We start from the raw sequence: 27,695 nt of genomic DNA, 5'->3' as shown, positions 1-27,695 counted from the left end.
ATCACTTCAAACATCTTCATCTCCTTTTGAGTTACCCCTTATTATTTCTCAATTCTGTGGTACATACAATGAATTCTTGCCTCTATTCATCCCCTTTTCCCCCTTCATTCTACCCCTACCCTACCCTCTTGCAAGTAACCATTTCATCATACTTGTTTTGTTGGTTTTTGACTGAGTTTTTTTGCAAACAGATTATACTATTTGCATTCTCCATAGTCTAGTTAATTCATTTGCAACCACTTACATACCAACCACAGGGTTTACTTGCAGATTTATAAACATCTTCTAGATACCACAAATGAGGGAAACTATGAATAGTACAATATCATTTTTTCTTATGGTTGAATAGAATGTATACATACACATACATGCAGGCACACACACACACACACACACACATTTTTTTTTCTGGATCCATTTGTTCATTGAGGGACAACTGGGTTGATTACATATCTTGACTATGATAAATAATGCTGCAGTGAATATGATTGTTGGCTCCAGTGGGGCATCCTTCATATGTCATTTCACTTTTCTTATTTCCAAGGAGATTGTTGTTTCTAAGTTTATGTGTACTCCAGATATGGAGGAGTAATAGGGACAAGATGGGATGTGATACCATTCACTTTCTATTTGTATGAATTGCCTCCTCAAGGACATTTTTGTGCCTTAATGCCCAGAATTATATCATAAGGCTTTCCCATATTGTGAACTGCATGGGAATGGGAATAGTTTTCTCTCTTTAATGACATAGGAAGACAAGGTCCTTGGAGCATCCTGTTCTCTTGGGATGATGGGACTGGATCAGTAACTCAGCTCTTCAGACCATATGGTGCAAAGGCATCCCATGATGCTGGTTCACTTTACTGAACCTTCTTCAGCATTTTCTTTGCTCAGTTGAATGACTCCAATTTCTTTTACCTCTCTTAATAGAATTACTTTCCATCTTTTCTTCTGACCTCTAGAGCTTCTTTCATTGATTTCCTCTGAATCCCTGTCTTTACACATACCCAAAAGGCTATATCCCCAAGAGGATACTTAAGCAATTTTCTCCTCCCTCTCCTTTCTTTGCATTTTATAGATAGAGTTGGAAAGGAAGAACTAACTGCTCAGCAAGATAGGGAACTGAAATTACAATCCTGTATTCCTAACACATAGACTTGGCATTTTTTTTTTTAGAAAACATTGATTAAAAAAGTTTTTTAAACATTAATATACATTACCATTTGGGAACATATAAAACCATGCATATTGGAAGGTGGCTTTTACAGAAATGTGTCTTGAAATTAGTTATTGATCATTTTATAGAATGTCAGTAATTGACAAATAAGATACGAGTTATCCTTTATTCATCTACATTAGTAGATGTTTATGAGGCCCCTGGTATCTGTGTGAGACATGAAAGAAGAGAAAGCCAATAGAATTTGTGCCAGATACCTTTCCCATATGTATTACTTTTTGTACAGTAATTAAATAATTATTAAGGGCCTACTCTGCATCAAGGGTAGACCTAAGTACAATTTATACAGATTATAACAAGAAAAATGAGCTATCAGTGAGCTGTGAAATGAAAAGTACCCTTTTAAAAATTAACTAACAAGAGGTGTCCTTCGTTTTAAGACTACATAATGAAGAATCAGACAACCTTCTACTGCTTATTATCTAATGAAATAAAAATATCACACATTTATTTGAGATATTTCTCAATTTGAGGTTTAGAAAAAATAGATATATTTATTTCAGTCTATGATATATTCTTTTTTTGGCTGGTATGCAATTTAGTTGGATTTAAAATGGCTCTAGATTACAGCATAAATTTATTTTAACAACTTTGACTACTTCTGCCTTCCTTTGTTTTATTGAATTTAACTTGAATGAAATCTTTTATTTGTCAAAGTCTATTTCTGTCTAGTAAGGAAGTTGAAATTGATCATGCCTTGACTTTGTGGGCCATCAGAGAGCCCTGACATTCCAGGGTATTGATTTTCTGGTGTTAAAGGGTGACAGATCTAGTGTTAAAGTGCCGAGAGAGAATTGGGTTTCGGATTGTACACCCTAAGCAGACTTGGCTTTTGCTGAGACATGACTAGCTTTTTAAAGCAATGGAAGGAATTGTAAGGCTTAGGTAATTCTTATTGCACAATCCTGGAAAGATTAATTTTAGTGAGAATTATGTAACCAGTGTGGAGTGTGTGTCTGTATATCCAGAAAGTATAATTTTTGTTAGCAAGATTAAGTAGCATTTCCAATAAATATGACCAATATTTCCCAAAGCACAATTATCACACTTGATAGTTGTTGGGTAATTAAGTAGCTTTTTTTCCCTCTCTAGTTATTCCTGGAATCATAATCATAATGCTGAACATCTCTCATTCAGATACTATAGGATATAAGTGATAATGGCCCAAGTACAGCTTTTGCCACTTTTTGTTATGTTCTGGGACACAGGATGTTTACAAGTTGTGTTCTAATGGGTACTATAGATAAAAGGAGGAAGACTAACCATGTCTATCTTTCATTGGTCCATTTTCACTTAGATTTGTTCTTTTCAATTTAATGGCCTTTAATGGATGTATTGAAAAGATCATTTTGATTCTATGATTATTGTGTGGAAAACTCCCCTGAGCCACGTCCAATGTATCTTTGGAAACTAATGAAAGGTGCATCCATTCATTGGCCTAAACACATCTATCACAGTCATCTTTTAATTTATTTTCCTATGTTCTACCAAGTCCCCATTCTTGACTAAGACTCTGACCTGCAAAGAATAGAATGTATTTTATAATGTATGTTTGTTCTGTTTTCTAACAACGTAAGTGTTTTGCTTAAGCAGATCCACTAGAAGTGACAGCTTTGAAAAATTGGACATAGGAGCTGCTGGAAGCATTTCAATTCCAAGTAATCTGAATAGTGCAGAAGGGGAAAATGAAATATCACTGTGTTTTAAAGATGACAGTTTTGTCAAAGATCCCCTTTCCTTCTTTGGCCTAAAACAAATGGAGTAAATCAAATATGTATTTGTTAGAAATATGAATGTATCATATCTGAGGAAGTACTCCTTCTTAGCAATATTTCTTCAGATGGTTAGGAGACTATCATTTTCTTGACTTAGTTTTTACTTGACACCTTTTGAGAACTTTGACACCCCTTAAGAATGGTGGAAAACCTACAGACAAATCCATCTGGTTGTACTATGTATACAGATTGTTTTTTCTTTAGATATGTAATTTGTTATTTTGATTTGCAGTTTGTGTTTGTGTCTGAGAGGGATAGGTAAGAAGAAGGATAGAGAAATGAGGAAGGGAAGGAAAAAAGAAAAAGAAAAAAGAAGAAAGGGGGACATAGCGAAGCCCTAGTCCCAGCACCACTCTGGAGGCTGAAGCAAGAAAATCGTGAATTAGAGACCAGCCTGACTCTATAGTGAGCCTCTATCTTAAGAAATAAACAAAGCCATGGAAAACAGCAAGAGCAACAACAACAACAAAAACTATGAACCACCTAAGTTTAGTTAGGTGCTATGCTTGTTGTCAGTAATTAGAAAAGCAATAGTGTCATAAAAAGAAGGAAAGGAGATTTCTTGGATTTAAAATTTCTCCACTGTGATGCTTTTAGATCTATGGCTTGGGACAAGTGAACATTTTAGTTCCTGAATTTGTTGTTTGTTAAATGTGAATACTGGTGTTATGTATTTCCTAATGGTGGAAAACATTCCTCAGTGGAATGTTTGTTGAAGTATCTCATTGAAAATGTTTATCAAGGTGATGATGAAGACAGGAACAGTAGAAATGTTCAAAAGTAATTCAGAGGACGAATTTAAAGTGTGAAAACTTTCAGGCATTGTATAATATGAAGGACACAAGGGAAATGACTCCATCATTATTAAGAGAAGCTCTGCCAGCTATCTCAGAGAGAATATATATATTCACTGATGTCTTTTAGAAATTACACTAGAAAATAATTATTTGAAATTTGTGTTTCATATTCCATAACCATTGAGTTGACTTGGTTTCTGGTTCACATTTTGCTCTAAACTTTCTTTAGGCTACTGCTATATTTAGCAATTTCTTGTAAAGTGCTTTTGTATGTTTGAATTATAGTCCGTTTTCACTCACTTTTAGCCAGTTGTTATATTAGTACTGTTAACTTTCTGAAACGGCTTTAATTTAATATGTTACATTTATTAATTTCTCTGTTCACTTATATGCATAATATGTCATTTGTTAAAAAACAGATACAATAATATAGCTTTATCTCTATTACCTATTCTGTCCCACGAAAAATAGTAATTCATGTCCTACATTAAAAAATCTTCCCAATGTGATTTATTTATACATTTTACTTCATTTTAGAGGCCTCTCAATTCTTTATATTAATAGGACTGTCATTTTTATGTATGGTAGGTTTCTTGGTATAGTTTGGCTCTGAGCCATAATGTTATCTATCCTTTTAACTCTGTGAAAATACTGACATATTTTCATTGCATTAGTGCAGGCTTAAATTTATTTTATGTCCTAGATGACAAAGGTCACTTCATTAGGCACCTCATTTGACTTTTTTCCCCTGTGGTCTTCTGGTACTTTATACTAAGTATCATTAAATTAAAAAAAAATTCTAAAAAAAATAAATGGATCTGCTTCCATTAACCAAAAGTGAGCACAGAAGAAAAAGCCAATTATTTGCAGCACATAAAATTGCTATGATAATTTGGTAGACTTTAATTAAAATAATACATCACATTTCACTTATAAGACAAAGTAGTAAAAAGAAAGAAACAAATAAAATTGTTTTTATGTAGAGAAACACTATATTGCTTTCTGATTAACTACTTAAGTACCATGACCCATTTTAAAGCATAGTTGCATAGCTTCACATAAGAGGCATACTTAACATATTTAAAATATTGATGTAGTATTGATCAGAAACATTCCTCCAAAAAATTGAGATGAGGTCAACAAAGCTTATCTTAATTTCTTGTGGTATTTCAGATTTCAACTATAAAGAGCTCAGAAAATTCACCACACACAGAAATACTTTTATTATAGAGCACGGCATTGATAATTACTGCCTTTACTATTGAGTTGATTCCTTTTTTTGTCCAGTCATAGGGCTTGAATTCAGGGGCTGAGCACTGTCCTTCAGCTTTCTCAAGGCTATAGCTCTACCTCTTGAGCCACAGCACCACTTCTATCTTTTTCTGTGTATGTGGTATTGAGAAATTGAACCTGGGGCTTTGTTCATGCTAGAAGAGCACTAGGCCAAACTCCTGGCCCGAGTTGATTCATTTTCGATAAGCCAACAAACATTATAAATGAGAAGGATTGTCATGCAAGTTGTGTATCTTTCCTTTAGTTCACAGTTAGGAGCTATTGCATTAGATATATTCAGTCTTTACTTAAATAATCTCATTCTTAAATCTTTAACTTCTTTGCAATGCTATTCTAAATTTAAATGGAAATATATATCAAATTCGGAGTTGAGAACATTTAATTTTAGTTCTAGGTCTTCAGTGTTTTATTGAGCATGTCCTGTCATCTCTTCAGAAATTATCACTGGTAAAGTGCAAAATGTGTTAGAGGAAGAATCCAGCTGGCTTTCTTATCTCTGCGATTACATTTCTGCATTCATTATTAATGTAATGCTTCTCTGTGTACTAAAATCGATGTCTAAATACATATTTTCAGTCCTCAAATCATTATCTTAGTATTTATGAAAGTCTGTGAAAAAGTTCTAGAAATTTCTAGTGGTTAGAACGTTAGTGAATCATAAATGCTATCAGAAGTGAAGATAGAATTTTGTTTAAAGATAGAATTTTCATTTGTTGCAACTAAAGAGATGACGTAATTACTGTGCCAATCCTCATGTTATTAACAGGTCTCTCATAATCAGAAAACATGTTTGGTTAGATTTACTTACTTATGTTATGCCTAACATTTACATTTCCCAGTCTTAATTAATTCCTTGGACATTTATTTTGTTTGATTTTTAGTGGATTAAGCCCAGTGAGTTTATCTATCACCTGGAAACACTTTAACTGCTCCTATTTCCCTCTGTGACTGTTCAAGTCTCCCCAAGTAGCTCTCAATTTTTCAGGCACATGATGGTAATTTCTGTGGCATTTGAGGACAGCCAAGCTTGCTATTCACTTCATCTTCTCATTAACATTGAGTTTCTGTTTCTCTCCGGCAGTTTATTGCTTTGGCACATGAATAGTAGCCAGAATTGCTTTAGTTTGCAAAGATGGCCAATATTACTGTCTGAAGTGGAGAATGATGATAGTTTAAATTTGTAATATTTTCCATTTTTATTATAAGCTTCAAGACTATAAATGCATCAATGCTTCACATTAGCTGTATGTAAAAGGACCTGGACTCTAAAGTGTGATCCACTGTGTTGTATTTACTTATACAATACATAACAGTACATAGATCATATCCCTCTTGATTCAGAAAGAGGTCTGTTTTGAAATTACTATTTAAAATAGAATTAAGAATAATATGAAATAAGACATAGCAATCTGCAGATGCATTGGTTGTTAGCCTTTTCTTCACAAATAATTGTTAGCTGCATATACTATCATTTTTTTTTAACATTTACTGACTTACGTTGCCTGTATATTTGCAAGTGACGGTGTCTGGGAAAAATTGTTTAAATTTTTCTATGCCATTTCTTCTTATATTTGACCTTAGTAAAAAAAAGATGAGAAAACAACAATGAGGAGCTAGAAGTTTACTATTGGATTTTGCCTTCACCTTGTTTTTCTCTTCCTGGAACAGTTTTTCCTCCTTTCTATGACTCTTCAGCTTTCCCATCTTTTAAAAGTCAGTGAACCCGCTTCTTAACTACTCTTGACTATTTCTAATCTACTGTTTGGATATCTCATACAAATCTTTTATTCCTGGTTTTTATCTTGTTCTCCCTAAGGTTGCTATGCATTTATAATGAATAAGTTGAGCAGGCCAAAGAGAAGACAAAGAGAAGTTCTCCGAAAACCAGATCCATCTTTTAGGCAGCTCAGTTTCTGTTTTGTTTATTGTTGTTGTTTTGTTTTTCCACGATTGGAGTCTGTGGTATTTGACATTGTTTCTAACAGAGTCTAGATTCTAACAGGCAGACAGTCAATAAATATTGATTGTTTGGCTGTCCAACTAAAGGCATTCTTTTGTTAGGTCCCAAATCATTCATACTCTGGAGACAGGACAAATTACTGATGATAAGAAATTGTTATAGTGTTTATTTATCCCCTTTCCTTACTTGGGCAATTCCATTGTCAACTAACAATCTGAAAGTTTCTATTCTTAAGCAGTGTTGAAGAAACAAGTGTTATATCTCATTGGGTGTGTGGTAAAGGGTCTGTATTCTTACCAAGTTAAATTAGCATGAGTTTCTTTTTCTTTAACAGGATGGAATTAATCTTACTTATATATGAACTTATGTATTTGAACTTATATATTCTATAAGGATGATAGTAGAATAAATGTAAAAATTTCTAGAAATGATCATAAAAACATTAATTTATAGTAGGTTAGGAGATTTGAATGAGTTTTCTATTACTCTTTGTATTACACTAAATAATGGAGGTACTTACCATTTTAACTTTTCTACTAAGATTTAAGGTCAGATTAAAAATATTCCCAGCCAACAATCTACCGGAAAAATCATTTGATTCAGACCCAAAAGTCTCAGTTTGAAGCCCCAATTTTTATCACTTATCTGTGTAAGAAGATTAAGTTTTGTGAGCTTCCATTCACTCAAATGTAAAATGAACAAAATTATGCTTTATACTTCACAAGGACTTTGTAAGGTTAAATTAGATGAAGAAGCACAATCATTCATACACATTTGTAGGGAGGAAAGTTCTGTTTTCTCTCAGCAGTTTGTGGGTTCTGGCTTACCCTTGAAATAGAAGATAGGTTCAGTTTATAAAGATAGGTTAAACATATGAAAATATCTAAGTTTGACATGGCACAGAAGTATTTGTAGAGAAATAAAGGCACAAAGAAGAAGAGACCCTTGTACATGTTTATATTAGTCTTGAGGAAGAGATGGAGAATCATGGAAAAGTAAAACTGAACGAATGGGTATAAACTGCAGCAACTTTTCAAAGGCTGCTTTCATCGGTTTTCATGTGTTGTTGTGTTTTCAGTCAGAAGTATTTTTTGTTTTTGTTTTTGTCCAGGTACTTACACTCCTTAGCTGTACATATTCCCCAGAGACTAAAGACCTGTTTCAAAAAAAAAAAAAAAAAAAAAAGGCTAGAGCATGGTTAAGAGGGTCTTGCTCTGCTTTCTCTGTTGTCTCAAATGGCAACATCTTATACATTGAAAAAGTGTCCTTTGAGCCCCATCAACATCTGTATAGATATTGGAGTCATTAAATAATTATTATAATTTGTGATTTTCCTATATAATTTATATAAATCAGGAAAAAAGAAAACAATTCCCAGAATTATCCTCCTCATATGCCTTAATTTCTTTAAATCCTATGTTTACCATGTATCTGGCTTTCCATTTCAAATGTCTCCTTCATAGGTTCTAGTACGTTCTTAAAGCAGATAACTGAAACTAGATGGTAATAAAGGACCATATGTATTATATTAGCTATTTATCCTCTAAAGTGTCAATATTAACTTCCTGCTTCTAAGTTGCATCCATTGATGCTCTATGTTATGAAATATTCTCTGATGCCTTTTACATTTTACAAGCTGTGAGCATTCGTCAAGGAAAATAATGAATATTCATGGAACCATTTTATATATTGCCAATTATATTCAAATGCACTCAGCAGGTATTTGTACTTAATCTACACCAATTACATAGGTGCATGATTTAGTACTGAAGTATGCCTAATGAAAGTAAGTAAAAAATAGATACCTATCCTTCCTATGTATACATATTACCTTATGATCATAGTCAAAAAGATGGTCTATTCTTAGCTAAGAATATTTCATATATTCTTAGATGTAGATCTGAATCCTTTTCCCACTCTGTCTAGTTCAGTTTCCTTTTTTACCGCTGGCTACCTATTGTTGACCAGGACTGGAAAATTGGACAGTTAGAGTGTGTGTGTGTGTGTGTGTGTGTGTGTGACTGAATTTGAACTTTGCCTTCTGCTTGTTAAATGAAAACCTTACCACTTGAGCAATGCCTCCAGCCTAACTATGGCTACTGTAAAACAATTGATAATTTTTTTTTTCCAGTCCTGGGCTTGACCTCATGGCCTGAGCACTGTCCTTGGACTTTCTCAAGGTTAGAGCTCTAACACTTGAGACCCAGCACCACCTCCAGGTTTTTTTTTTTTTTTTTTTTTAATATGTATTTGGTACAGAGGAATTGAACCTGGGTCTTTGTGCATGCTAGGCAAGCACTCTACCACTAGGCCAAACTCTCAGCCCCCAACTGATAAGTTTTAAAAGTTAAATTCCTACCTTCATTCAGTCTCTGGTCAGGAAATAGAAACAGAGTGAAGTTACAGAATAATGGCGTGGCTTCCTACCCTTTTCTATGTGGTGGGTATGTGTGTGTACTTGTTGTCTGGGTGATACCAAGAAATTGAGAAGGGAGGTTGGAAGGTGAAGAAAAAAAAAAACCCTCTTGTCTACACAATTTCAACTGAATTGGTCCTGACTGAAAATTAGCTAGTTCTGACTTACTGGAGCCTATCTCCTTAGTGGAAGTGATCAGAAAATTGCTTCCAGGCCCATTTTAATTAGCTGATTCAAATCAAAGGAACCACATCCTGGTAACATCCTTTTCAATTCCAGCCTTTGTCAAGAACAGTTTTCAGAATTGCGATACATAAGTAGTTCTCATGAACTCAATAAATGATTTGTGAAGTGCAGTTTTGCTTCTAACTGTTATTCTTTCATGGTGAGGAAAGGGTACATTTGTTTTGGTTTCAGTGACAGGTGAATATGAGAACATGTTCATATTTGCTCAGAGCTTAAAACTACAAAAAAAAACCCCAGAAGTCTGTCCATAAGCATTTAACTTGTGAGAGTTAGTTATGTTTCAAAATAACATCCTTATAAAAAAAGGATTCCATTATGCTGGGTGGTAAGATGGTGAATATATTATTTAAATACATTATATTCTTAGATATGCTTATAATTAAAATGATAAGTTGCAGCTTTTAAAAATTAAAAAAACACATTTCTTATGTTTTTAAATGATTTAACTTAAGTTGGATTTATATGCAGCATGACCTATCCTTTGAACAAAGGGCAAAATGTGGCAAGAACAAATGAGGAAACTTAATGAAATTTAGGTTATACATATATCCTTTTAAATTCCAGAAACAATTAGTGAAAAGATGCTATTTAAATAGATGGCATTTTTTTGTTCATGGGGGGAAGAAAGTGTTTCATAATCTAAAATCATGCAACAAGTCATAGCAAAATTTTTAAATTCCAGAATAATGTGTAAAATAAGTAATAGAAATTGTTCCCAAATGAGCATTCATACATGAATCCAATTTTTATTAACAACCACACTCATATTGATTCTGAGGCTAATGTCCATGATGCTTAGCCTTACTGTACCTATTACATACAGTGTTCTACAGTGTGCAAAATTTAAATAAAAAGCTTCACAAGGTAGTTGAGTGACAGAGAATGGTATGACATGCAGTAGGAGTATTTAACAGGAAGTTCCAGCATATTTTGGCATGCTTCTCAGCTATGTGGTTGATTCAGTGTGTTTACAAATAAAACACAAGCCCAGTTTCCCAGTACTGATTAGTCTTCATCTTTGCGTAGTTTTAGTTCTTATTTCTTTTCTCTTTTTATCCCCTTTATGGTTTATTTCACACTGTTATTGTATCTGACTTTGATATTCGGTATATTGTATATACGTTAACTTGTTTCTTTGAAAGAGGGAAAGGAAGGGGGAATACAAGATGATTGGGAAGGATGGAAGGAAGGAATATGGGAGGAAAATATGGAAAGGGTTAACAATGTTCTAGAAGTGATATACTCACTACCAGACAAATGTAATCAAAACCCCTCTGTACATCACTGCAACAAAAAAATACAAAATAAATATACAGTAATACGCTTTGAGTAAAATAAGCTGTACACCTGAAGATAATAATTTCAGTCATATAGATCTGTGCTCTGCTTAGGTAATGGACTTGAATATCTTAAATTATGTTAACTTTTTGAGCTATTAGAGAAAAAAAACATCGTTATTATTAGTGGAATAGATATAATTTAATTAAAAATGAAGACAGGATTTAAAGCGGTCTAAACTTTCACAGTGTCAGTAATCCACAGTCAGAATGTTTCCCAAACTATTTCATGCTCATGAATACAAAGGCTTAATTTTGAAATGAGGTATTAACTTGTTTTATTGCATCATTTACTTTCAATTCTAAATTGATTAAACATTCAGAGAAAGAAATCACTTCTTTCTTTTCTAACTTTGACTCCTGTGTGCTGATGTGGTGTTACATTGGAAGTTAGGCTGATTTTTTTTTATATTTTCATCCTAATTTTAACGGCTAAATTCTTAGTGAACTACACTCTGATTATTTTGTCAGAGTGGTTTATCATCTCCTGTAATATTCACTTTACTGAAAATTTTACTTGCATTATTTTCTACTATCAAGTTGGAAAGTGATCTTTTATATTGTTCTTATGCTACAAGGGGAAACTGCCTCTTATTTTAGAGAAATATTTCAGTGTTTATTTATTTTTTGTGTCAGTACTGGAGAGTGAACTCAGGGCCTAAGCTCTGTCCCTTAGGTTTTGTTTTGTTTTGTTGTATTGTGGTTTTTTTTCCCTCTCAAGTCTGGTGCTCTACCATTTGAGTCACAACACTGCTTGTATCTTTTGCTGGTTACTTGGAGATAAGAGTCACAGACTTTCCTAACTGGACTGGCTTTGAATCTCAGGTCTTAGATCTCAGTCTCCTGAGTAGGTAGCGTTATAGCCACTAGTATCTGACCTGGAAGTAGGTACTTAAGTTAATATGAAACATATTTTGAAAGTGTTTGGCATCACGGTCCCCTCTTTCTTTATCTATCTCTCTGACCATTAGATATAAAGTTGGAAAATACACTGCCCTTTCACAATTAAGATTTAAGATTTTGAAGGGAGAAAGAGTACTTTTTCCTTCACTAGATGTCAGGAATCCATTTGTGTGTAACGTGCCTTGCTCAGATAGTGTGCTAATGATTGCATTTAGACAATAAAACTGCTTTAAAAAATGTGAATGGTGGATCTAGTTTTGCTTACCTCAAGAACGTGCAAGTTTTATAATCATCCATAAAAGCTCATTCCTTATTTTTTGCTCAGACTTCTCTCCATTGGACATTACATTGTCTTTCAGAGGTTGAATCCTGAAACATAATTAACTCAGTATTCCTTATACCACACCAGCATTTCTTGTCAGATAGCATTCTTGAAACTAGCCTATGGTATTGATTTCAATGGCCCAGGGTTGTTAATTGTGGTAAGAATGGATATGTCTCTCTGACTTCTGACACAGGTTGTGACAATTGCCAGTGCATCTTAAAGAAGGAGAGAGAATACCATCATCCCAGATGCTCCTTTCAAGCTTTGGAACGAGACTGGCAAAACCCTACTCACATCCTGTAAAGCAGACATGTATTTTTGTATTTTTTATAGGTGGATACAATGCAGACCACGAACCCACTTGGCTACATTGAGGAATCGTGTATAGTGAATGTATGTGCTCGTAAGTGAAATACATGCCATGTTCCAACGCAATATGTTGGATCCTATTAGACCTGGATATGCCTTGCATTAAAAAAAGAAAAAGAAAAAGAGTCCACTCCCCAGGGGTACCATCACTAGGTGATTAAAAGCAAGTCTTGATTTTGAAGAAGTGATTTTAACTCTGGATCTCTGGGAGAAAAAAAAAAGGAATCATACTATACTTTGCAAACAAGTGCAAAGAATCAAGTCTCAGTGTGAGGGGAAAGAAAAGAGGGGATGCAAGAGAGGTTTTGTCATCTTACCAGTTACTGTGGAGAGACAAAAGCAGATAATTTGAAACTCAGGACTATGAAAAGGATGAAGAGGATATTCATTTTCTTCAGTTTGCACTTGAATGGATTCAAGCGAACAGTGGAGATAGGTACCTTGCTCTTATTTATAGTTAATAACTTGGAGATTCGTATAGATGTGATTTCATTTGCCTGGTTTCAGCTAACTTGATGCATTATGTAGAAATCACCCAGGCCTGTGTTAGATCAACAAAGTAAAGGGAAAAGTATACCTCAGGACTGAATTCCAAGAAAACAACATCATTTGATGCTATTTAATAAGGTACTAAGAAGAAAGACGAAGTTCAATCAGGAAAAGTGAGAGACTAGAGGATAGAAGGAAAAATAAAATTTAGAGCATGGTAAAACTTGTTGAAACATAGTTACTAGGGTATAAAAACAGAAGATAAGCCAATGTGTTTTACAGATATGTTCTTGCAATTTCTGATTGAATTTAGGATAAACCACATATGCATTTAAGGAATGTATGGCCATTACAGTAATAGGAAACCGGTCTTAGAAATTTGTGGTCCTACGCATTTATGTACGGAGATGAGGGCTTTACATTTTTTTAATTAAGGATATATTGCATGCAGGAAATACCTCTTTGCATTACAGTTACTTGCACAATTGATTCTGTGTAAATATAAAGTCTAATTTTTGTATGGGTATGTGGTTATATGGGTATGCAATGCTTTGTACTTGCTATGATGGAAGGCAAAGTATAATGGTAATTAGCATTTGCACTTTCGTTTGCTGCCTAGAATGTAAAGAAGTAGAGTAAACTGTCATAAGCCATTTCATCTGTTATTGTTAAAGACTATTATCCACAAAGGAATAAATCTGAAAATAGAATAACTACTGCAAAAGTTCTTCAATTAAATACAGTATTTAATGTGATGGAGCCATTTAAATTAAGATGGTACCCGTGTCTGAAATTAATGAAGATAGTCTCCTGTGAAATCAGCCTGCTGACAGTTGAGATGTCATATTATACTCCTTCAGGCTGTTTCTCTTGGTGATGAATGTGAAGGAATCAGGGACTAGAAGAATATTTGCATTTTAGCTGTAATTTCTTATCCTGTCAGTAAGCAACATGCATTTTGCTCACACTTTTCTTCAACCAAAATTATCTAACACTTACATATTGATCCAGAAGACCTAGCAAGTACTTGAAAAAGATGGGCATATATTTTGTAGTCACCATGTGTCAGAATAAGTTTGAAACTATTGTTCTCTACTGTTTATATTCATTTCTCTCTATCTTGCAAATTAACTTTGTATTTGCAGTTTTTACCTCTTCTTTCTATGTGACAATCAACTGCAGTTGGTATTCTATCTGTAATAATACAGGGATTTTTTTCCTTATTTATGTTATTAGAATGAATTATGAGACAGACTGTATAATTCTATTGTATTGAATATTTTTTTGTGAACAAAACAAAATAAAACTGCTTCATAAATGGCCTATATTTCCTATTTTAATAATCTCTTAAAACCGAATGGGACACGAAACATGTTTACTTTGCTGGCATTTAGAGTACAGAGGTGTTTGTGAGGAGTAGTAAGAAATATATCATGAACATATCTTAAGTATTGATGTCAAATTTCGCTCTTTCCAAACAGCCAGATGTGAAGAACAAATTTTCTGATGGTTCCAGTAGGTGGAATTAACTTCGAAGCTTTATCATACATTTTATGATACTTCCAAGGATTTGTTAACTTAGCAATGTTACAAACCAATACCCATTACTGACCCCATTAGTCATCAACACTGATCACTTGTGTTGATGTGGGGATGTTGTGTAACTGGTACTATATTGGCCCTGTGGTGGATAGAGAACTGGGTTTAATTGGCACTCTTTTGTCTTCCTGGTGGAGGAAGGTTAAGTTCTATTTGCCAGGTGATGAGCTGGCCTGCCTAGAGGCAGGGGCCAGGAGTTGGATGATAGGTCACTGAACCTCTCAGTCCTGTGCTTCCAATTCCTCCTCAGACTCCTGATTTTTCTATGATCCTGTCCCCTGCCTCTGACACAATTTAGGCTTAAATCAGCTCAGGCACCATTAATCCATGCCTGCTGTTTCTGTGGCTTCTGTCTCCTGACTCTCCTTGGTCACTGTGGCATCCTACTTCAGCTCTCCATTGGGATTAAACTGGTTTGTTGGTATTGGTCTTTCCCTGCTCTCATGACTCAGTTTTCTGATAGTGTTGAGTGTGTTCCAGGGCTTGCTAGTCTTTGTAACAAGAATCTACCCTAAGCCACTGGTTCTCCAATAAAGACTCCCAATTTGACCTCTCAAAATGTAGTTTCTCTGTTTATCACGACTGAGATTTACCTTACAATGCTACTAACAGAATCACAGTTTTTTCCTAACCTATGTTGATCCAAAACACAGCACATACTTTAAGAAGGAAAGCCTGGTGCTGATGGCTCATGCATATAATAATAGCTACTCAGGAGGGTGAGATCAGAGTTTGAAACCAACCTGGGCAGAAAAGTTTGTGAAACTCTTATATGCAATAAACTACTCAGAAAAAAATCCAGAAGTGGTGGTTGGCCCAAGTGATAAAGCATTAGCTTTGAGCACAGTGAGGCTCAGAGAAAGTGCCTAGGACCTGAGTTCAAACCCTAGGGCCAGCAAGAACAAACAAACATGCAACAAAACAAAACAAAAATAAGGAAAATTATATTTTTATTTTTTCCTTCTGTGCCCTTTACCTAACCAAATGCCTATATATATTAAGGTATACATAATACTGGTCTTTGATCAATAGATGCCCATAATCTAATTTAGGCAAACAGCACTCAAGTTCAGAATAAAACCTTTTTGTTCTGCTGAAAAGCATTCCCTGCAGAATCTTAAAGTGAGAAAACCAGTTCTTCCTGCTCTTAGTGAGCCCCCACCCCCGCCCCCAAGTTCATGATCTGCACAGAACGGTCTCCATGACTTCAAAGTCTTCAATCAGCCTAGTTGAGTTCAGAGGCAAAGCAAACAGTAGTCCCTGATGTTTATTGCTGTAGACTCTTTTATCTAATGGTAATTCTCTGCTTAAAAGAAGCAACAGGCAGATTGCCTTCTCACTGAAGGTTTCCAGATTAATGTTTGGTGGCAAAATGCCTCACACAGAAATAGTACTTTTATGTTTCTTGTTACTCCTCAACCACAGAAATGTGTGTGTGTGTGTGTGTGTGTGTGTGTGTGTGTGTGTGTGTGTACTTCTTTTATTGCAAGCATGATGAATTGTAAAACAATGTCACTCTCATAATCATGAATGGGCATGAATAATCACCACAGATTTTTGTTTAAATTGTCATAGGCTTTTAATTCTTCCATTTAGTCAAATTTCAGAATTTTTCTGGACGTGATTTTGATAAATAAAACTTCACTTTCTTTTAGGCATACTTGATTATATGAGATTAGAAAATTAGATGGGAGACTTGCAGACTTCTGTTTACTAAGGCTTTCATTCCACTCTCTAAGAAGCTTTCTCTTCCTCTGGCCTCACTTTGGAAAACAATGAATGGGAATCCCCAACTGACAACTTAAACTCAGATATTTCAGTTACTTACAATTATTCTTTTTTTCCATATATTTTTATTGTAATTAATAGAAGGGTTACATTATATTTGCCAGATAGAAGGTGCATTACTTCACATACATCGATACGCTTTCTTGGTCCCCATTTCCCTCCCCCCGACCCACACCCCCTCATCTTGTTTTCCCCCCTTCCCTATCCAATTTCAAATTATTCTTATATGCATAAAAATTTAATTGAAAGAAGTACAGTGCCAAAACTTTGTAAAGCTGTAGAACTTGCAAAAGACAGCTGAATTTTAAGTATTTAATATACTCCAATTCTAAGGGCTATGTTCAATAGCAGTGCCACCCAATTCTGATAATGAAGAGTATTACAAATGAGAATATGAGTTTGGTAACTTAAGTTCTGAAAATCTTTGGGGGTGGAATGGTGAATTCTTTGGCTCCTTAGATCATGCATGTAACAGTCTGAGTGAGGTTGATTCAGCCTGCCTCACTTAGAAATGAAAGGTGTTCCAATGTTCTAGCACACAGAAATAGTTGATAAAGACAGAATCGGAAATAGTCTGCTTTAAATACCTTAGACAGGAAAGAAGGAAGATTCTTTTTCTGTTTGCTTGCTTTCTGAGCTGAGCATATATTACTATAAATATGTACTTTCACATTGAAAAAATTTCTAAGTGAAGGTTTCCCTGCTTGAATCTAGGAGCATTGAAAAAAATGGCAACTAAACAGAGAGAATTCACAGCCTAATGGTCATATACTAGGCTAGGCTGTTACTATACCGTGGTGTGTTTAAGTGGAAGAATATAGTGAATAAGATCTAGAACTTGAAATCACAATGTGATTTATATTCTTACAAGGAAATGATGTTTGGACAAGTTGCATGCCCTTTCTTCCATATTCTGATATATAACACAAAGCTACTTATAGTATCTACTCACAAGTTAGTAGTGACCATTAGATGAGAGTAAGCCAGGCACTGTGTGGATGTTTTAACAAGAACTCACTAAATATTGCCAATTATTTTCTCACTGGTGTTTCTCTAGTCATCATGGTAATGGATATAAGGCCTTTCTGGCAGTTGTGTCCTAGTCAAAATAGAATGGATATCACTGTTAAGGGGTAAAATGGGAAAAAAAAAACTACAAAAAGTCAATAGCTCATCTCCAATATTCTCATAAATGGACATGAAACTCAGCAAAATTGGGCAGATACGTTTTCGCTAGAAAAATTCAACAGTTTCTGGTCTGCTGTAGTTCAAAACTTAAAGCTCTATGAGCTATGAATTTTCTAGGCATGGATGAGTGAGAAAACATTGAAAGCTGAAGTCAAGGCTTTGTCAGTAAACAATGTTGAAAGTTTCCAAAATACTAACTTTTGAATCCTTCCCTCATCTACTCTTTTAAGGATGTACAGCTTCTTCCAGTTAGAACTCATTTAAATTATTGTGAAATATAACATTATTTTTCAATTATAAAAACTAAAGATGACTGTCTTTGATAGCCAGTGGATAAATATTAGCTGTTACTTTTTACAAATGCCTCATGAGTGTGTATAATGTGTGATGAGAGAATTATGTTTACAATCATTAAGTAGCACAATATATTGAATGTATTCAATTGTAAGATTTAAATATACTAATCTCCAAAGAAACAACCATCCCATCAAAAGATGGGCCAAAGACTTAAAGAGAGTCTTCTCTGAAGAAGAAATAAGAATGGCCTATAGACATGAAGAAATGCTAGACATCTCTGGCCATAAAAGAAATGCAAATCTAAACAACTCTAAGATTCCACCTCACTCCAGTTAGAATAGCCAGGATCAAGAAAACTAATAACAACAGATGCTGGAGGGGATGTGACCAGGAGCGATCACTACTACAGTGTTAGTGGGAGTGCAAACTCGTTCAACCACTATGGAAAACAGTATGGCAGTTCCTCAAAAGACTAAACATAGAGCTCCCCTATGACCCAGCAATTCTACTACTTGGCATTTACCCAATCATCCAGAAACAAGGGCATACTAAATCCACTAGCACAACAGTGTTCATTGCAGCACTATTTACCATAGCAAAGATATGGATCCAACCCAGATGTCCCTCAGTTGATGAGTGGATCAACAAGATGTGGTATTTATACACAATGGAATTCTATGCTGCTATAAGAAAGAATGACATCTCGCCATTTGTAAGGAAATGGAAAGACTTAGAAAAAAAATCATATTAAGTGAAGTAAGCCAAACTCAAAGGAACATAGGCTCAATGGTTTCCCTCATTTGCCATAATCAGTAGAAACCTTGGACTCTTCTAGCAGAGATTTGCCATAGAGCAAAACCTTGATACTTAAGGCCATACAGTATGACTCTAAATGAAAGGACCTCTAGGATATAGAAACAAAAGCCATATAATGAGTGATTGTTGTCCTTAATGTACTGTGTTATCTCTCATCTCTTTTGCTGTCCCTTGGTTATCTCATGTTGTTATAGTATTTTACTTAATTATCTGATATATTGCATATATGAGTATTTGGTTATTTGGAATTGGATGGGAAAGGGGAAAACAAGATGAGAGTGGGGGTGGGGGGAAGGGAAGTGGGGACCAAGACATGAGAAAGGATATCAATGTATGTGAAGTAATTCACCTTCCATCTGGCGAATGTAATGTAACCCTTGTATTAATTGCAATAAAAAATATATGGAAATAAAAAAAGATTTAAATATACAAAACGTAAACAAAATTAATCAACATTTAATACCAGAAAAGTCAATGGTATTCCTTTGAAACATAGTTATTGTTTAACTTCAGTATCGGAGAGGATAATTCGAACAAACAAACAAACAAAAACCCCACTTTTACCAACTTTGCCTGTTAGAGTATACTTTTTGAATAAAATATTTCAATTAGTAATTATGACTGGAAAATATAGGCCTCTACCATTGCTTTGTGGTTTTCAAAGCACAAAGCCTTACATATGACAGCAGGAGAAAGTTCTGTCACAATTCAGCCACTGAAATGAAGTGAAGGCAGCTTAAGCACTTTACTAGATGACTAATGTCAGTAATTCTGATTTTTAAGTGAAACAACTCACTCCTCTGAATTTCTATGAACGTCAATATCAACATCATAGTTTATGTTACTTTGAATACAAATGACCCCTTCATAACCTCTAGGGATCCGTAGACATTAAAAGAAAAGTGGTTATTTCCCATTTTAAGAGATTGAAAGACCTGAGATCAGATGTACTTCAGTGTTTTTTATTTGGCCCTGCCCATTGATTTCAGTGACAATGCTGTCTCAGTAGGAACTGAGGGGAATCCAGGCTTTCTAATCTTTCTTCTTTCCTGTGTCTGGCTGTTAAAGGTGGGTCAGCACAGGGTTCTTTTCCTCCCATGTGTGCCAGACTCATGAAAGAGACAGATATTTGCTATGTGTGTTCCAGAAAGATCAGAAGCCAGCTTCCTCCTGATAATAACACATTTCCAGTGTAGTAAAGATAGTGCATCCTAACTTTCTGCTGCTAATGTAAAATGAAAGAACAAACAACAACTTTTCTATTGATTACACTAAAGTTTATATCACTTGTGAACTCAGAGTTGAAAACTATTACAGTCATGTAATTGAAAATTTAAAAAGGGCACTGAATATTAAAGAAGCAATCAAATTTATCATGTGGGCAGGTTCAATAAAAATCTGTTAATGAAGAGTCACATAAATGTCTTGTTTTTCAGGCTAAGTTACTGAACACTTTTATCAGGCTGATTTCTAATTTGTTCTACCTTAAGAAGAGATTATATTTAAATTAATACCAAAGAATCTACAAACATTAGGTCTTACCTTTCAATAGCCCATTTTAATACTATGAAGAAATGCAATGTATTTTGCATGTATTTAATGTTTTCATGATTATTAGAGTGCAGTAATCATGTGCTGCTCTCATTTGAGACTAAGATTTGGATTAAAGAGCATGGTTACAAGATTCTAAACTAGTGGCTTATTATCTTGAAGAGAACAAAGTTAAAGAAAATTAACCCAGCAATTTGGTTCATGTAGTATATCTTATCTACCAATTAATTAATGAAGACAAAGAAAAATGAGAAGGTGAGCTTCAAAATGCTATGGCTGTGTCACATGCATCAAAATAAGGAATAATTATTTTAAAGCAGAACAGTGAACATAGGATTTTCTTCTCGAATGCAGAACATGTAGTTTCTTCTTTTTATTATTATTAAGTGGTTGTACAAAAGGGTTACAATTTCATTAGTCAGGTTATGAGTACAATGCTTCTTAGCCAATGTCAACCATAGATATCTTTTTTTTAAGAGGCAAATGAGACACTTCCTTGAGTTAAAAGCATACAAAGTAATGGTGTGCTCAACAGCTAAGTGATATACATTTTATATTCCCAGACACCAAAATCAATATGTCAAGGTTTCATTTTAAGAAATAGCTTTCACTATTTTGGAAGCAAACAGAAAAGATACAGATAAAAATAATCATATTATTAGATACATAATGTGATTCTTATGATTCTATTAAGAGTCATTTAGGTTATTTACAAGAAGTCACATTCTGGAGCAGGGCCATGGAAATGCGACTTTGTAATAGTTTTTCACTTATGTGGCATAAAATGGTTCTCTTTTGTTCTGTTTCTCACCCTAGTGAGGACGCTTAGTAAGTACTTGAATGTATTACGTGAAATGAAAGTTTCTTCTGAGCCAGAAAATATCATCTGCCAAATTGGCTCTGTGTTTTCTCTCTCTCCTCCCCCTCTCTCCCTTCTCATAGCCATCCTCCACCTCCTCCACCTCTTCCTCCTCTTCCTCCTCCTCTTCTACTCCTTCCTCCTTCCCCTCCTCCTTCATTTATGCTTTCAAAAGAAGGAAATTTAGGTAAGTATTGTGAGTAAACATTAGTGAAACAAGATCTTGGTGAAGACTAAAATAAATAAATAAATGGTACCGAACAGATCAGATGAATAAAAGAGTAAATAAAAATCCTACCGAGATATAAAATATGGGTGAGCATAAATGGGTGAGACATTTGGGCATGCAGAGCTGGTGGAAGAGTGGGGTTTACAGCTGATGGGCTCAGCAGCCTCAGTGCCTCCAAAGGTGGACCTCAGGGTGTGGGCGGGACCTGAGAAGGGCGTGGTGGGAGCAGCTGCGGGGTGGAACTTGAAGACCAGCTCAGAAGGAAATGACTGAACAGGCATGCGGAGCTGTTCTGAGGGTTCAGCTGACCTGAGAAATCATGAATTTGTGCTGGAGTCAATCAGCGTGGTTATTCAATTTTCTCAGGAACTGTTGGCAGCCCAGGAGGAGGAAGAGGAGGAGAGCAAACAGATGGCAGGATTGATTTGGTAATGGGATTGGCAAGGCAGCTGTAAGAGAAGGTCAAAGACTGGAAGAAATCAATTGCACCCATGAAAGTGCCTTGAAAGTCATTATGGGGGATGAGAATGGAAGGAGATGGCAGTCAAGCCAGAAATACTGGGAGATTGCTCAATACTGGGAGGGTCATACAGTGGAGGTCATCAGCTTTTGAAGCTGAAGAAAATTTTTCGGGCATGAACAAGCAGGCAGTGGATAAGAAAGGGAAATTTCCAGATTCTAAACCAGAACATAACTTTGTGGAGAAGGTGTCAGTGTGGCCTCTCTGAGTGCACATGACTGCACCTGAAGTACAGAGGGGAAAAGACTTTTGAATGTAGGGGAATTAGGTCTCTAATCATTTAGGAAAAAGATAAAAAGAGTACAAACCAACACCAAATGAAGTGACCTGAAGTACTTGTGGACAATGAGACTTGGAAGGGAGCTGAAATTTGACCATTTAGTTCTAAGAAATTGTGAAATGAGGTAACAGAAATACAACAACTCAGAAGTGACAAGAGAATTCTCAAGAGAATGACTTTCTTCCTCTTCAAGCTGAAATAGGACAGTAATTATGGATGTTTGGCAGGATTCTAGCATGTGATGAATAAAACCTAAAGCTCATTGCAAACAATTCTCAGAGAGTTTAATTTTATATTTAGTTTTTGATATACTCTAGTTATACATGCCCCTCTACTGAGGGCATGCCTTATTTACTTTTAAACCTGTGGTACTATATTCTAATTTAACCATGTAATACTTAACCGCAAAGCTCTCTGCCTTAGCTATCTTCTCTAAGGTTGACCTCAATTTCTTTGTCTCACCAAAGAGTGGTTATTGTGCCTTCCTCATATATTAAAATCTTAGTATTCTTTCAATCTGTTTTTATCCTTTCTTTCACAATAATGTGGTCTTTGGCAAAGTCATCACATCCACTTTCGTAGAATCCAGTGGTTATTTCGGTCTCAGGCCTCAAGCATGACATTTCTTTTCCCTTGGAGCATTCTGTGTCATGTGCTCACTTTTATTTCCTCCATTGTGAACTGTATGATCTCAATTCTCTTTGCTGGTTCAGTCACATGGATGAGTCTCACAATATACTCTGATTTTGTGTGCGTGCCTCATCTTCTCAGGCATTTTCACAGGTAGATAAAGTGCTAGTGCCTGTGGAAGTGTCTACTGGTTAAGCCACTGCTTGCTGTACTGGAGTAGTGTGGAAAGTTGCAGCACTAGATTCTAGTTGGCTTTTTCTATTAGAGCTGCCTGACTACTAGATCTGATTACTTAATCTCTGTAATCGAGGTTTTTTTTTTTTCCTTTCTAAAATGAGTATAAGAGGAAGTACTTTGTAAGATATTAGGGGAGTATTAAATAAATAAAATCATGGAATTGCCTAGCAATGTGCTTGGCAAAGAAGGTGTGTTCAAGAAATTGTAGTGATTAATGTTATCAAAATATAATAGAGCAGAAAGGAAACCATTAATTTTTTCCTCCTAAATACCTTGTTATGGTTTGAATATCTTCAACAAAACACATGTTGAAAAGTAATCTCCCTTATGAGCTAATGAGTGTGGAAACTTAATCCCCAAAGTCATACGCTAATAGAAATGGAGGCTTTGGGAGATAATTAGTGTTAGATGAGGTCATGAAGATAGGATGCCCATGACTGCATGAGTGGTTTTCTAACACGAGAAGATCTGAGATGATAAGCTTGCTCTGTCATTCCTGGGTGTGAACCCACTGGTGTGAAAACTCCAGGAGTGTGAACTGAGTAATCTGTATTCTTGAGACATTGTTCGGTCCATAGCATTCACTTATAGCAGCAGAAAACCATCTAAGTTATACTCCAATTGTTTGATTTTTATCATGGAGCAGTTATTGCTGGTATACCTCAGATTTTTACAGGGTCAAATTGCAGAGATCACCTTTCACTCATATTCTTTTTTTGCTTTTGTTTTTTTTTTTCCCGGTATGTTTCCCATGCATCAGAAATTTCTCTTGTCTTTAAACATTCATAGAAAATCTGACCAGCGTTCCCCTGTTCCTCTAACCAAGTCAACTTTGTTCTATGTCTCTGATTCGGTTATACTTCCACAAATACATTCCTCATGGATTGATCTCTCTAAAGTGTTAATCTTAAAACATTTTTTTTTCACTACTTACAATCCTCCTGTTGTTTCTGTTACAAGAACAAAATCCAGGGTCCCTGAGTGATCTCCAACATATCCTGATTGGGGAGCACTCTACATCAGCAGCCACCTCTCATTGGGATTATCCAAATTATTCGCTAAATCAAGGCTACTCTCACTCTTATGTCTGCCAGACATGCCTCAAGCTTCCTCACAGCAAAGTCCTTGAACTTTTTTCTTTCTTCTTCATCAACTTTATAAAACTCCAAGACTTAATTCTGCCTCTTCTTTATCAAGGAAATCTCATGTTCAGTTCAAGCCCTCGCAGCAGTTTTCCACTTTCCTGGTGATGTTCTGTCCTCTAACTTCTGTAACTTTGGGATTGCAGTCTCTACTGCATCTTACCTTTTCCATAGTTATCATGTTAACCTCCCTCCCCAAATAAAAGGACACATATTATAATTCCATTTATTTTATCTGATTATTTATGTTTTGTTATTTATTTATTTAGTTGGTCATGGGCACTGCCTTTGAGCTTTTAAGCTCAAGGCTACAACTCTATGACTTTGACAATTTTTTTTATTAAAGAATTTAGAAACATTGATTTTTACATCATATTTCAAATGATGTGTTTAACAAACAAGTAATCAAGAAGGGAATCTCTATATACAATCACTGGCACTTAGATTTTAGAACATAATTAAAATTAGGCTGAGGGTTTGTATGTCATGGATACATATTAATCTATGTAATAAAACATTATGGATGAGGGCTGGGAGTTTGGCCTAGTGGTAGAGTGCTTGCCTAGCATGCACTAAGACCCGGGTTCGATTCCTCAGTACCACATACATAGAAGAAAAAAAAACATTATGGATGAATCTAGAGCGAATCATGTTGAATGAGATAAGTCAAGACCATATGAACAAAAGGAGCATGGTATCCTTAATATGTGGCTACTAGATCAAAACAGTACAAGAGCAATGACTCAATATTTGCATACCCAATGCTGTGGACATGGTACTGGAAATATAAACACAACTACATAGACATAAAAATGTATGATTGTGCTGACTTTGACACTGTGAGCTACATCGCCACTTCTGGTGTTCTGGTGATTACTTGGCAATAAGAGTCTCAGGGACTTTGGTGCCCAGGCTGGCCTTGAAGCTCAATCCTCAGATCTCAACCTCCTGACTAAGAAGGTTGCAGGTGTTAGCCCACCAGCGCCCAGACATGTGGTTATTTTTGCAGTTCTTAAGATTTAGTTTTGTGTGTCCTTGGTCATCTGCTTGATATTTAAATGATATATTGGTGTTAATTTATTAGGCATTTTGGAAAGGCAAACATCTCCAGATATTTTCTTCACCTGTGTAAAACTTGAAATGAATAAATGAGCATTAATTTTTCAAAGAGCATTTCTTGGAAAGGAGTCTAGTTTTGGAAAAATGGGGTTTAAATTACTTATTTAGTTAGTTATACTTAAGATCTCTTAAGGAACTGATAAAATGAACTTAAAAAGTCAAATTTGAACCTAACAGTATTTCATTTAAATCACTGGCTTATTAAAAGAGTGAGTATGTGAGAAGATTCTAAATTTATGAATAGTTTTCAAAGTATAAACAATAACCTATAAGCAAAACTAAGACATTGTCTTCTTATACTTCTGTTTTGAGCTGTTATTTCTGCAGTCATGATATATAGCTAATGTGAATCCACTTGTAGTGACAAATGTCATTTGGAATCAGAGTGTCACCATGGAGACATAGTCACAAATGACTGCAATAGTAATAGGAGGAAGAGGATAACCAATACAAGTAATTGCAATCATGTAATTTCCACTGCAAAACAGCACAGACACTCCACTTGTTAAGTGTGCAGATGATGTTGTGCTTGCAGATGCAACTAACTCTTTGTAATCATTAAGAATTTGGATGTAAATATAGGCTTTCCAAGCACAATCTGAAACCAGAGGACTTACAGACTTAGGGATTCTGGTTGTAATTATAAAGGTAGAAGAGATTACATTTTCCTCATTAAGTGTTATACACCAGGCCTAATCCAACACATGCTTTCATATTCAATATTTATTTTTTGAGTGTGTGTGTGTGTGTGCATAGTGGTCCTTCATACTCTTCCTCAGCTCTCTTGCTATTGTCTGTATTTTTTGTACATCTCAAACTGATATACTTGCTTGGAATTTAGCTTTATGAAGATGTTGTTGAGAATCCGGAAAGATCTCAACCCAGGTATCTTTTGAACTGTAGAAGCAAAAATATGTGTGTGGTTACCGTGGGTTCTCTGCAGATTTCCAGAGGCATCTGGGGAATCTTCTTTTCTTAGCTTTGTAGGAGGGAGAGATAGGCACAGAGGCTCAGTTTTGTGTTGATCTACAGTAGATGACTGAGAACTAAACATCCATTCAGGAACAGACCTACTGCAAACAAGGTCAAATGTACAAGTGAACATTGATTTGTGAGTGTACAGTTGTTACATTTCAGAATTCACAGAAAGCTCACTACAAGTGGCATTTCTTTGGCCAATATATTCAGTGATTTTTCAAATGAATGTCTTAAGATGTTTGAATATAATTATCTTTTTCTTTGGAAATATCCAAAATATTGTTCAAGGCATTTTGCTCAATTTGCCTTTTCTTTGTCTCCGGCTTCTCTTTGTTTTTCTTTCAGAATAACTTAGGCCCAGTTCCTAAAAGAACACCATTTGGCCAAATTCCATCTGGAACCCTTTTCCTGTTCTTCTCACCCTGAAGTGTAGAGTCTAGTTTCCAGTGCTATTCTAAGTAAATCCTCTTTTAGTTCAACACCCATCCTGCCTGCTGTTTTTCATAAAAGCAGTTACTTCTTTTTTTCATTTAAAAAATAAATATAACTCTAAGCATTTACTGGGTGCATTCAGATAAAAACAAATTGTAGAAATATGGTACCACTATTTTCTAGTAATCTTTTGTGTGCTATAGCGTACAAATGTGTCACCAGAAAAAGTTCCGTCTGTGCCGAAGAATTGAATGTTTTACACACAGATAATTAGAAAATTATCAAGACATATGTTGCTTTTACAAACGTTTTTGTACTTATTGTTTTGCAGATGATACCAAAAATTATCATATTTTTGAATTATGAAAAACCTCTTGACTCAGAGGTCTGCATCAGTGACTAATTGCTGCTATTTGTAACCCACTTTAAAAGCAAATAAAGCATCCATCTGGTAATTCTATTAACAGTTTCTATATTAAAATGGCAATTGGTTCTCCAAATGAAAATATGCAATTTTGAGATATTCATATTTATATTACTGTAGAAAAGCTTACAAATGTATTTGACAACACAGAATTTATCATTCCTTTTGTCACTTTTGATGAAGCTCATAACTTTTCAGAACTCAACTTGGACTAACAGTAGAGCTGTGTTTTGATGTATACTCAACAAAGAAGCTCCCAGAAAATTAAAGCAATGACTAAAATAAATGCTGGAGGACAAAAACATTCATAATTACTTGTTGGATGACATTATATGTCTCCCTGACTTTCTAGCTCTCACTTTTTGAGAGGAACTGGGAAGTATGATTCCTGAGGTGATTTTGCCATTGACTTTGAGCAAAACCTGAATCCCTATAAGAGTCAGTGTTTACAGCTGTCTA

The 27,695-nt window shown here is 35.2% G+C and overlaps 1 protein-coding gene across 2 annotated transcripts in view; it reads left to right on the top strand.

Annotated features, from left to right (window-relative positions):
* Positions 1–27,695, top strand: part of Pcdh7 (protocadherin 7) — a 423,691-nt gene that overhangs the window by 57,195 nt on the left and 338,801 nt on the right. The gene's annotated exons all lie outside the window — the stretch shown is intronic.

The sequence above is a fragment of the Megascapheus bottae genome, chromosome 13 (genome assembly GCF_031878675.1).
Source record: "Megascapheus bottae isolate mThoBot1 chromosome 13, mThoBot2.hap1, whole genome shotgun sequence".
Taxonomy (NCBI): Eukaryota; Metazoa; Chordata; class Mammalia; order Rodentia; family Geomyidae; genus Megascapheus; species Megascapheus bottae.
This window is presented reverse-complemented; position numbering and strand designations above follow the sequence as displayed.